The sequence below is a fragment of the Procambarus clarkii genome, chromosome 2 (assembly GCF_040958095.1).
Source record: "Procambarus clarkii isolate CNS0578487 chromosome 2, FALCON_Pclarkii_2.0, whole genome shotgun sequence".
NCBI classification, from domain to species: domain Eukaryota; kingdom Metazoa; phylum Arthropoda; class Malacostraca; order Decapoda; family Cambaridae; genus Procambarus; species Procambarus clarkii.
The window spans coordinates 23892689-23906936 of NC_091151.1; the positions used below are offsets into that span (position 1 = coordinate 23892689).

At 39.6% G+C, this 14248-nt stretch overlaps 1 pseudogene; it reads left to right on the top strand.

The window, feature by feature from the left end:
* Positions 1 to 434: 434 nt before the first annotated feature.
* The window catches only part of LOC138365917 (beta-1,4-galactosyltransferase 4-like), a 95728-nt pseudogene continuing 81914 nt past the window's right edge, over positions 435 to 14248 (top strand).

Sequence of the window (14248 nt, forward strand, 5' to 3'; positions counted from 1 at the left end):
ATATATATATATATATATATATATATATATATATATATATGAAAAACTTGCCCAATTTTATTTCAGGCTTAATGAAAATTGACAGGATTGAGGAGGGGGCCACTTATGATGCAGATATTTCTTAAGGTACGGTACTCGCGCCTACCACAACTGGCTTATAGTCAGATTCTCGATGTTATATGTGTGAAAAGTGGGTTAGGTCCCATGTGTCTGGCCGCCTTCCTCGTACTGTCAGACATCCTGTTTCACACATATATACATTTATAAAGAATGTATACAAACTTATGTTGTTACAAAAGCAGACTTAGTTCGCACACCGTTATTTCTTCCCCTTGTTAGAGGTGATCGTGTCTGGAAGAAGAGAAAACCACGCAAGTCAGACTTCGTGTGACATCTGATCGACGCCAACACTGACCAGTGTCAGTATACTCATCATGGTGAACATCAATGATTCGCCAGACCAGTCTTCCAATCACAGCTATCCTAGGATCAGCAGGCAATGTACAGGCCAAGTTATGACGTGGCTTGGTGGTTATTCGGCACGTAAAGTGGTAAAAAAGACTGCTGTAGCATACCTGTTGATAACTACAATGATAGTGATGGTGTGTGTGATGGTGAGCAGCAGACCTGACTTCCATGTAATGCGAGCTTACAACACTCCCTCACTGCCTGGCTGCCCCTCTACACCTCCACACCTCCGTGAGTACTTAGCCCACAATATTATTTGTATAGGTTCCTAGTAACATTATTACCATAGTAAAAGATTCAGTACAGAAGGTAATCAAGAAAATCTAGAACATAAATGTTTCAAAAGCTGTTGAATTGGAAAAGCCTTCCATTAGATACAAAACAAGGTTGTTTATTGATAACCTCATACGATAGTCTACAATGACGGTGACATATCATGAAATAAATGAACTCACAATTGTTTGACCCAAAGCAAATTTTATGTGTTCAACTATTTAGGAATAAATTGTTCTGAACATTAAATATGTTCAAATATTTGAGAATAAATTGCTCTGAACATTAAATATGTTCAACTATTTAGGAATAAATTGTTCTGAACATTAAATATGTTCAACTATTTAGGAATAAATTGCTCTGAACATTAAATATGTTCAACTATTTAGGAATAAATTGTTCTGAACATTAAATATGTTCAATTATTTAGGAATAAATTGTTCTGAACATTAAATATGTTCAACTATTTAGGAATAAATTGTTCTGAACATTGAATATGTTCAACTATTTAGGAATAAGTTGTTCTGAACATTAATGTATTTGAAACAAGCAAAAAAGAATGATCACATATCTGTAAGACAACTAATGTTATATGTATGGTTATTTAAGAGGATATGCAGAATTGCACCTATAAACCTTTTTCACTGACATGTTCACCATGCTTGGTACTAGAGAGAAAAAATAATAGTTTACCGTGGAAAATGTCTTGAAAGTGGCCATAAATTATGCAATTGAGAATAATTCACATGATGTCATCATTCCTACCGACTCTTAAATCTTCGCTCCATGCATTGTTGCCCAACCACTTGGGCAGGACTGTAGAGCGACGGTCTCACTACATGCATGTCGGCGTTCAATGCCCGACTGCCCAAGTGGTTGGGCACTATTCTTTTTTTCCCTGTTCCATCCCAAATCCTTATCCTGACCTCTTCCAAGTGCTATATAGTCGTAATGGCTTGACACTTTCTCCTGATAATTCCCTTCCTCGCTTCAGTCATTGTTATCCAACCAGCACAGAGATAATATCCAACTCATTACAGAAATCCTACATAGGAAAAGAAGCACAGAATCTAGGGCTGTCAGTCACCCTAAATTGGATACGAAGTCATATTGGCATAGATGGTAATAAAAAGGCAAACTTCCACTGCTCTACCTGTTGATCAGATTAAAATATCTCCAAGTTTTTCACAGATTAAGGAGCAAATCAAGAAGAAAATACTCCCAACTATCAAACGTTGCCACAGAGCCAAAGTAGCGGAAGAAGACGTCATTCATTGAAGACTAAGCCACCCTTTGGGTGGCTTAGTCTTCATAAATCAATCCTGTCTCCCTCCATAGCGACTACAATGATTAAAAGAGCAGTTGAAGAATGGGACCTCTACTAGCCCATTCCCACTAGCCATGGAAACGGCTAGTGAATACCGAGCATCGATATCCACCACGAAGATAATGTTTTAAAAACAGGACTAAAACCAGTGTAAATCCAGTCTGCACAACTGAGGTTCCCTTTGTGCTGGACACCCAGCTGTAGCCAAACTTCTCTTGATGATGTCATTCACTGTTTCATGTCTGGCACTCTTCCCTTGTGACTTATGCCAGATGAAATCTAGGCTGCCGTGTTGGTCTGCTGACGCATAGCAGCAGATACACCAGTGTTCGGCGGAGAAAGGGGCAGCAAGGCGAAGGGCAACACCAATATTTAGGTCCCGATGATTCATACGAGTGCCTAAGGCGGAATTAGCAACAGCCAACAGGAAGTTCCTGGCATGGGGAGCTTGCACAGCTAGGAGACGCACTTTATCCTTCCCAGAAGCTGCCTCCAACATTGATGTGGCAATGTTCTCCACTATTGGGCTATCCCATTTGGCACGTTTACAGTCGTTTGGAAAGGTTGGTCGAGGTTGAGAGTTGATAAGAATGTCCCATCCACTAATTTTGGATCATAAATCCCAATGGAGTCTCTTGGGTATTCTGGCAGTGTCTCATTCACTAATTGACCTGTAATACTGGTGGAGGATAAGAATGCCGGCAATACTAACTGTGTCACCTTGCGAATACCTATACCCCCAAGTCTAACGAGGACCGTTGCTTGGTTCCATTGGTCATCTTGCAGGGAGAGGTTTAACACTTGCGTGGTTATTGACTTTAGGAGTGCGTCATATTTTGTTAATTTTGGGCTGTCGAAGGAGAGAGCACACCTTAGGAAATATGTAAGTGTGGGCAAAGCCAGGCACCTTTTGAGGAGGTACAAAGCATCGTCAGCATCCAAAGCCCCTATTCTTCCCTCCATCCTTCTTAGGTGCCATATTACACGATTTTTAATTATTGTTTAATGTCAACTAAACATTTTTTACTAGTTGTTTATAAGAAGGACTGCAACTGTTCTATGTTTCAGTACCGCACCCTAAATAGAAAGGGAGTTATTGTTATTTTTTGTTTTTTTTCCAACGAATTTTACACATTTTCAATATATTTCACAAACCACATGTTTCAAATGAAATCGTTTTATGACACTCATCTAATACATTATCATATAAAAGAGGATTTGTATTGAAAGGATTATCCAAAATATGTTTAGTTTTACTAATACAGGTAGTCAAAGTTCCCCCAAAATATATGCCAATATTTCATGTTTGAAAATGAAGTATAAAATCAATAAATGAACCTAGAAAAAGTGCTTAATATAGTCTGTAGAGACGTAAACTCTACATAGAAGATGTAAATTTCATTTAAAGTGAAAAAAAGAATGAAAGCTGCGAAGTAATTTTAACTTAATGGACAATAAATAAGATCAAAGATTCTGCCTCCTGTGGTTGAAGTTGACTTCAACCAATTTCTTCCAAAACTTGCATCCTTACAGATATTCTTATGTTCTGTAAGGTATATAAGTTTCATGCAAATCGGCCGATAAAAAATATGAAAAAAAAATTGAGAGAAAAAAAATCTCAATTAATTTTTTATATTTTTTTGGCATAAAACTAAATATTAAAATACGTTATGCTATTGTGATAGCTTAGAGTCATAGACATGATTTCAGTTGACACTTTTGTTTGATGTTAATTTTTGACCATTTTGGAAAATTTTCAACACATAATTCAATATTTTTTTCTCCCTTCCTATGTATGATACGATGCTGAGACTTGGGCCAGTTGAACTACATTTTACATACTACTAGACAAAAAAGTTTGATTGAAATCAAACCAGTTTTCATTTATCGCATTTTTCAGTACTACGGCCCCTTAGGTCATTCAGCATTTCTTCGAGGATTACCTCAATGGCAATCGAGCCCAGAGGGGCCCATAGCAGCACACCGTTGGCTGGAGCGATCACTGGGGTGATCGCTCCACCATATATATATATATATATATATATATATATATATATATATATATATATATATATATATATATATGTATATATATATATATATGTCGTACCTAGTAGCCAGAACGCACATTTTAGCCTAATATGCAAGGCCCGATTTGCCTAATAAGCCAAGTTTTCCTGAATTAATATATTTTCTCTAATTTTTTTCTTATGAAATGATAAAGCTACCCATTTCATTATGTATGAGGTCAATTTTTTTTTATTGGAGTTAAAATTAACGTAGATATATGACCGAACCTAACCAACCCTACCTAACCTAACCTAACCTATCTTTATAGGTTAGGTTAGGTTAGGTAGCCGAAAAAATTAGGTTAGGTTAGGTTAGGTAGGTTAGGTAGACGAAAAACAATTAATTCATGAAAACTTGGCTTATTAGGCAAATCGGGCCTTGCATAGTAGGCATAGAAGTGAGTTCTGGCTACTAGGTACGACATATATATATATATATATATATATATATATATATATATATATATATATATATATATATATATATATATATCTATATATATATCTATATATATATATATATATATATATATATAATATATATATATTGTGACGATAATCTCCTTCAAGAGATTGAGCCTGCTCTTCCCTCCATAATTACGTCTTCACAATTATATAAAAAGACTATGGAAGAAATGTCCAACAACGACAACAACACCAGCAAGGCTTGCAAGGGTGAGCAGAAACGTATGCAGCCCGCCACCTGTTCGGACCCAAATCACCAAACTACCCGTTGATCGCTACGGCTCCGCTGATTGGTCGCCGGTCTGGCTGCACCTGCACTCGCCCCCCAATACTACCTGATGTCTGGGGTCGCCCCAACATCAGTCTTCAGAATGTTCCGTGCTTTCGTAGCCAGCACTCCTCCCAGCTAGACGTTAGCGTGTACTGAGAGAGGTGGTGGCTTTAAGCCAATATTCCAGCACCTCCCACTTAACTTTTGTATTGCACTTGTTATTTTGCCTTAACGTAACTTTTCATTGTGTCATTTAAGTATTCTTATTATTTTGATTCATTGATTTTATTATACATATTTGTTTGTGCATTATTTTCATGTTTTGATTTATTTAACGTAATTAAAATTTCATTGTTAAAGTTTACTTGTGTTTTGTGTGTCTTCTCCTTACCTTACCACAGACGAAGTTCCAGTTTTTCTATTTTTTTTTATAACTATGTGACGAGGCCATACCCCTAGCCTTAAACAGCCGAACACCAACGCGTTACCGTCACAAGTTATATGGGGGACTGTCCTAGGAGCCTCACTCAGGTACTGGTGCCAAGTGGTAATTTATGGTAAGCGTATTTAACTCTGTTAACGTAGCTTTACTATTTTTCATTCAATTTCATTTTTTATAAGGTGCGGTGTATTGTGCATTACGAGAGTAACATATAGTGAAGGTGAGACAACTTTGGATTACGTGGTGACTGTAGGCCGCAGTCATACTCTTAATTGGTCATCTCTCCCTCCTTGTTATTACTCGTATTTACCATCTATGTCCCTTGAATATTTCTCATTCTGACAGATCATCATATTGGTACCCTGGTACTGTGGTCTGCCCCGGGTCAAGAGTACCCAATCTTCTGCAATCTGACTGTAGGAGGACAAAGAGGGCCATAGTTCCTCTAGCTCGAACTTTAGTTGCTGAATTGGGACCTCAGCAGCAGTTCTCGTCACCAGTTGACACCTCGCACCCCTACACGTCAGTCAGAGATGATGATACATACAACGGTAGGGAATTAGCTTATTTTTTCAGAGCACAAAAGTTCGCTAATTCTGTAAGTATCATATTAAATTCAGTAGGAAAAACTTGCTTTATGTCCTATAGAGACTTGGCAAGGTATGCCTACATCCTTGGACTACCAATTTTACTTTTGAAGCATTTAACTGTTTCATTTGTTTTCGAAACTTTGTTTCATTTGTTAGTAGGATTTTCTTGCCCTTATTCTCTTACATGAGTACCGGGTACAAGATTTCCTGCGCCCTTGATTTAATTTAATCATTTAATATCTTTCACTTAACGTTAATTGTTAAAGATCACACAGGATAGGTACCAGTTGCCACGTTGTCCTGTTTCTGACATTTCATTATTGAACATTCGTGTACCTTTATTTGCTAATTTCACCATGTTTCGTCTCCAAACTTTCCGTGCAAATCCAGCAGGTGAAATAGGGACTTTAAGTCGTGCCAAGAGGACTGAATTACAAACTCTTGCACATGAGTATCAACTAGAAGTTCCCTACCAAGCCAACAAAAATGACCTACACAACCTGTTGCTGGATTACTATTTAGAGCAAGGTAAGATAGACTCTGAAACTCATGAAACTTACTATATTGCAGATAAAACTGACTTGGCAACGATGAAACTTAAACTAGAGCTGGCCAAGATTGAACGTGAGCAGCAAAGGGAAGCCCTCGAACAACAAGAACGAGCTGCTGCCATACGAAGAGAAGAACAAGAACGAGAAATCACCCTCAGAGAACGTGAAGCTGCTTTGAGAAGAGAAGAACACGAACGTGGACTCGCCCTCCAGGAACGTGAGGTTGCACTACTCCAGGAGCGGGAACGAGTACAGCTTGAAACACTCCAGGAGCGGGAACGAGTACAGCTTGAAACCAAACGACGCGAGTTGGAGATGCAACGCGAACATGACAAGCAACAAGCAACTCTGGCTCTAGAGTGTCGTCAACGTGAAATCGCCCTGGAAACTTCACACTTCACTCAACGCCAGCAAGCTACTGCAAATCTTCCCGTCAGTTTTAATATATCACATGCAAGTAAGTTAATGCCATCCTTTGTAGAAGCAGAAGTTGATGTGTTCTTTACCACCTTTGAAACCCTTGCTAATCAACTCAGTTGGCCTGTCGACCAATGGGCCACACTTCTCAGAGTCCATCTTACAGGTAGAGCTGCAGTCACACTCAGTACTTTGGCGTCTGAGAATGACTACTACACTCTGAAACAAGCAGTGTTGGACGCCTACCTCCTCTCTACTGAAAGTTATAGAAGGAAATTCCGTGACCACCTGAAGGCAAGTACCACTACCTTCCTTGAGTTTGCTAACACGAAACGGAGGTATTTCATGAAATGGCTGGAAGCAGCACATGTCTCTACTTTTACAGAACTCGTCAACCTGATGCTTGTTGAAGAATTCTTGAGACGTGTGCCGCCTCCTGTCCGCCTCTACTTAGCAGATAAAGAAGAAACCGACTACCTGAAGTGTGCTAAGTCGGCTGACACTTACAGCCTCATCCACCGGCTGACACCTGAACCATCCTCCAGTAAGAAGTCGTGGTACAGTTACGAGAAGGTGAGCCCCGATCAAGCTGGTTCACAACTGTACTGCAAGTATTGTAGACTCTATGGACATACCATAGACAAGTGTGGTAAGTCTCAATACAAGGGAACCACTGACCAACAACGACCCAAACCAACTCCTCCTAAGTCCGGTAAGCCTGTGATGAATGTTGGTGTTGATGTTAATGATCTTTCTCTTTTCAGTAACCACCTGTATACTGGAACTGTCTCTGCCAACGGTTCAAATCCGGAGGGACGTTTCAAATTGAAGATCTTGAGGGACACAGCGGCTCTACAATCGATCATCTTGAAGTCGGCTGTGCCCAACATAGTCTACACCGGGGAAACAGTCTTCATCACTGACCTCACTGCTACCACTCCATACCCTCTCGCCAGAGTCCACCTGGATTGTCCCTACGTGAACGGGGAAGTCCAAGTCGCCGTCAGGGAAAAGCCTTTTCCCATGCCTGGAGTGCAACTTCTCCTAGGCAACGACTTGGCAGAAGACCTGCAACCAACCAACCTGATCGTCATGGACAAACCCCAGGTGTGTAACTCTGTGCCAAGTAACCCTATTCTTGAGTATGTTCCAGCAGAGGTTCAAGAGAGTGATGATGTTTCTCCTCCGGTTCTCGTGACCACCCGTGCACAAGCCGCACGTCCACAGCCAGCTGACTCTACTGCTACCGCTGTCCCTCAAGACCCTCAGAAACTACCCCCGCATCTGACCAAGTTGGAGTTCCGTAAGTTGCAGAGGGAAGATCTTACTTTAACACCATTGTTTTTCCAGGCTGAGACTCAACCCGACAGTATTCCTGGGTTCTTCCTAGAGAACGACTTGCTCTACCGCCGATATAGACCCAGTAAACTGAAGGAGGAGGACGATTGGGCCAACATCGAACAACTTGTGATTCCCACCAGCCTGCGGCCCACTATTCTACACCTGGCCCATGGAGCATTCTCCCACTACGGTTTCAACAAGACTTACCATGGGATTCGTCAAGACTACTACTGGCCAGGTATGGTAAATAACGTCAAACAGTACGTAAAACAGTGTCATACATGTCAGATGGCAGGCAAACCGAACGTCTCCATTCCCAGAGCACCACTGATTCCCATACAGGTGCCTGCGGAACCTTTCCACAGACTCATAATAGACTGTGTTGGTCCTTTACCTCGGACCAGTTCAGGTAACGCCTACATCCTAACCATCCTGTGTCCTACCACCAGATTTCCCATAGCAGTTCCAGTGAAGAACATCACGGCTGCTACGGTTATCAAACATCTACTGAAGATCTTCACTCAATACGGATTTCCCAGGGAGATTCAAAGTGACTGTGGCACCAACTTCACCAGTGATCTCTTCAAAAGGACACTGGAGGAGTTCAACATCAAACAGGTATTGTCCAGCCCCTATCATCCTGCTTCACAGGGTTCTCTTGAACGTAGTCATCAGACCATCAAAGCACTCTTGAAAAAGTTTTGTAGTGAAACCTCAAAGGATTGGGATAAGCAGATTGACCTAATAATGTGTATTTTCAGAAGTCTCCCCAATGAGTCCCTAGGAGTATCTCCTTATGAGATGCTCTACGGCCGTAAGTGCCGTACTCCCCTTAAGGCTTTCAAAGACTCTCTCAGAGATGCCACCTTCAGTGAGCATCAGAATGTGCCCCAGTTTCTTCAAAACCTTCAGCACATTCTAGAGAGAGTCCACCGCTTTGCCCATGATAATCTATTGAAAGCCCAGGTGAGAATGAAGACTCATTACGACCAGACCAGCAAAGTAAGAAAATTAAAGCCGGGAGACTTCGTCCTTGCTTATTTCCCTATCCCAGGTTCACCTTTACAAAACAGATTTTCAGGACCCTACTGCATCAAAGAGTGCAGGAATAATAATAATTATGTGATAGAGACTCCAGATAGGCGGCGGAAGACCCAGCTGTGCCACGTCAACCTCCTGAAGCAATATAATGGTACTCCTCCCACTGTCTTGACTAATTATTCCACATTCACAGAACCCTACATCCACAGTGAGACCTTCCCAGCTTCTCCTCCCGAAAGCACTGACAAGGAGTCAGCGCTTTCTAATTCCGAAATCCTTAATGATCTTCCCAAATGCTTTCAGGATAATACTCGTGCTCCTATGCCCTCTTCTAATTCCACTCTCACCTCGTCAGATAAACCCTTCATCCTCCATGTCGACGCTAGGGGTACCGACGTTGGTGGTGTCGTGATGCAACAACGAGGCGAGAAGAATACACCTGTCAGCGACTACTGCTACAAGGATCTACGGAACAATTGGCAAGGAGCTTCTCTTCCTCATCCTGAAGCTTCAGCACTTCACTCCACACCTGAAAAGTGCTCGGTCCACCATCAACACGGACCACACCACCCTACACCTCCTGCAGCACGCCCACTTCTCATCTCAACGTCTTCTACTATGGGCTTGCTACCTGCAGAAATTCAACCTGGAGACACGCTATACCAAGAGTCTGACAACATCTTAGCCCATGATCTCTCCAGAGTTTATGAAGTAGAAGCAACTCCATCCATTACTCCACCACATAACGACGTACTTCTTCCAGAACCGCAGGCTTCGGGGGAGAGTTGTGACGATAATCTCCTTCAAGAGATTGAGCCTGCTCTTCCCTCCATAATTACGTCTTCACAATTATATAAAAAGACTATGGAAGAAATGTCCAACAACGACAACAACACCAGCAAGGCTTGCAAGGGTGAGCAGAAACGTATGCAGCCCGCCACCTGTTCGGACCCAAATCACCAAACTACCCGTTGATCGCTACGGCTCCGCTGATTGGTCGCCGGTCTGGCTGCACCTGCACTCGCCCCCCAATACTACCTGATGTCTGGGGTCGCCCCAACATCAGTCTTCAGAATGTTCCGTGCTTTCGTAGCCAGCACTCCTCCCAGCTAGACGTTAGCGTGTACTGAGAGAGGTGGTGGCTTTAAGCCAATATTCCAGCACCTCCCACTTAACTTTTGTATTGCACTTGTTATTTTGCCTTAACGTAACTTTTCATTGTGTCATTTAAGTATTCTTATTATTTTGATTCATTGATTTTATTATACATATTTGTTTGTGCATTATTTTCATGTTTTGATTTATTTAACGTAATTAAAATTTCATTGTTAAAGTTTACTTGTGTTTTGTGTGTCTTCTCCTTACCTTACCACAGACGAAGTTCCAGTTTTTCTATTTTTTTTTATAACTATGTGACGAGGCCATACCCCTAGCCTTAAACAGCCGAACACCAACGCGTTACCGTCACAATATATATATATATAATATATATATATATATATATATATATATATATATATATATATATATATATATTATTAAATATGACCGAAAAAGTAAGATTAATAATTCTAACACGAATTTTCTCAATCTTTCGTACATTACGCTTCACTGTTGGAGGTAAATAAAAAATTAATTCTCCAAAATTCATTTTTATTTGTAGTCTGACGCGACACGGGCGCGTTGCGTAAAACTTATTACATTTTCAAAGACTTTAGTTCACAAATACACAACTGGATAGAACTTACGTATCTCCGATTTTATATCTACATTTGAGTGAGGTGGGAGGGGTGATGTGGCATTAACACAAGACAGAACAAGAGGGGATATTAATAGGGTATTAAAAGTATCAACACAAGACAGAACACAAACAATGGGTATTGAATAGAAGTGTTTGTAGAAAGCCTATTGGTCCATATTTCTTGATGCTTCTATATTGGAGCGGAGTCTTGAGGTGGGTAGAATATAGTTGTGCAATAATTGGCTGTTGATTGCTGGTGTTGACTTCTTGATGTGTAGTGCCTCGCAAACGTCAAGCCGCCTGCTATCGCTGTATCTATCGATGATTTCTGTGTTGTTTACTAGGATTTCTCTGGCGATGGTTTGGTTGTGGGAAGAGATTATATGTTCCTTAATGGAGCCCTGTTGCTTATGCATCGTTAAACGCCTAGAAAGAGATGTTGTTGTCTTGCCTATATACTGGGTTTTTTAGAGCTTACAGTCCCCAAGTGGGCATTTGAAGGCATAGACGACGTTAGTCTCTTTTAAAGCGTTCTGTTTTGTGTCTGGAGAGTTTCTCATGAGTAGCCTATATATATATATATATATATATATATATATATATATATATATATATATATATATATATATATATATATATATATATATATATATATATATATATATATATATATATGTATATATATATATGTATATATATTATTAAATATGACCGAAAAAGTAAGATTAATAATTCTAACACGAATTTTCTCAATCTTTCGTACATTTCTTTTCACTGTTGGAGGTAATTCAAAAATCAATTCTCCAAAATTCATTTTTATTTCTAGTCTGACGCGACACGAGCGCGTTTCGTAAAACACGAAACAAGGAGCCTTCGTGAGAACAAGGAGATAGTTGTCAGGAGAGGTGACAAGTCGCCAATATACGTCATTCTTAAAAAAGACGAATATCTGGCGAAAATGAACCTCATACTCTCTGACCAAACTAAATTCCAAAGGGTAACGAAGGACACTACAGCCGAATTGAAAGCAAAGGTCAACAAACTAATCGAAACTGTGAACGCCAAGAAATCAGGACTAGACCTGCCAAAGATTATTGGGGAATATAAACCTGGATATGCGTATGGAAATGTCAAAACACACAAGCCTAGAAACCCACTTCGGTCAATCATTAGCCAGATACCCACACCCACGTACAGACTAGCGAAGCGACTCAACGGCCTGCTGACTCCTTATGTCCCTTGCGCCTTCAGCCTGAAGTCGCCAAAGGAATTTGTTGACTTACTGCGGGGCACACGGGCCACAGGAATAAGAGCCTCGTTGGACGTAAAATCGCTGTTCACCAACGTACCAGTGGACGAGACAATCGGGATGATAGCCGACAGAGTGTATCGTGATCCAGCCTGTAATCCTCTTGACATACCAGAAAATATCCTAAGGAAACTACTCCAAGCTTGTACTAAAGAGGCACCCTTCTTGAGCCCGGATGGGCACATATATAAGCAAGTAGATGAGGTCGCCATGGGTTCTCCCCTAGGTGTCCTGTTTACGAACTTCTACATGGGTACCATCGAGCAAATAGTCTTAGTCGACATGAACTTGAAACCGGCCATATACTGCAGGTATCTTGACGACATTTTTACACAGGTACCTGATGTCAGACATCTGCAGGAGCTGTAGGAGGCATTTGAGATGCCTCCTTCAGGTAGAATCTACCTGAAGGAGGTAGAATCTACCCACTTCAAGACTCCGCTCCAATATAGAAGCATCAAGAAATATGGGCCAATAGGCCCTCTGCAATTACTTCCATTCTCACCTTCAATACCCATTATTTCGTGTTCTGTCTTGTGTTGAAAGTTTGTTTTCACATCATTTAAAACTGTTGTAACATATCACCTCACCCAAATGCAGGTATAAAAAATCGAAGATGTTTAAGCTCTATTCAGTTATAGTTGTGTGTGTGTAAAATAAAGTCTTTGAAAATGTAATAAGTTTTATGAAATGCGCTGAAGTGTCGCGTCAGACTAGAAATAAAAATGAATTTTGGAGAATTGATTTTTCAATTACCATGAACACTGAAAAGAAATATAAGAAAGATCGAGAAAATTCGTGTTAGAATTAATAATCTTACTTTTTCGGTCATATTTAATAATATATATATATATATATTTATATATATATATATATATATATATATATATATATATATATATATATATATATATATATATATATATATATATATATATATGTATATATATATATATATATATATATATATATATATATGTATATATATATATATATATATATATATATATATATATATATATATATATATATATATATATATATATATATATATATATATATATATATATATATATATATATATATATATATATATATATGTCGTACCTAGTAGTCAGAACGCACTTCTCAGCCTACTATGCAAGGCCCGATTTGCCTAATAAGCCAAGTTTGTTTTAACAAATACTTTAGTTATTTCATTTATGCACTCACTATCCAATGGCAGTACATGTGCTTATAATTTAAAATGTGCTTGCACACCTTGTATATGTGATTTTTTTTTTTTTTTTTTTTTTTTTTTTTTTTTTTTTTTTTTTTTTTTTTTTTTTTTGAGATAGGGTGGCTAACCAATCTCCCACTTGCAACCATGTCTACCGACAGGTGGTAATTTGGCAATTGAGGAGAAGGTGAACATCAGTGAAGCGGAGGCGCGTCACAAGGCAGGAGTGATGCAGGGCGGGTTCTCCTCGCCCCAGCACTGTGTAGCCAGATGGTCCCTCGCTGTAATTGTGCCATACAGGAATAGGGAAACCCAGGTTTGTATTCACTGAATTGTTTTGTGGTTCTCAGTTTTCTGTTATCATTGTTGCTCTTCTTTAAAGCTTTTAATGACCCAACTACCTATTATTATAAAATAAGTTTTCTTTAACCCCAAGATGACGCCTGTTATGACCTTTCTTTGCCAATAATTCGGGTTCTTTTCGTCTCTCTTTCTATAAGGCGTCAGTGCCTCTTTCTTCACAGATCCAACCCCAAGTGAGGGTGAAGTTATCAAGAACTGAGCAGTTTTTTTCACTATTATTATTTTCTACCACAGACGTGGCCACGCATTAACAATGCTAACCGCAATATATATACATTTTCCTCTGTGACAACCAAACGGGGAAGAGGGTTAAACAACACTAGACTAAAACCAAACCTAACCTATGTCTATATATGCATAA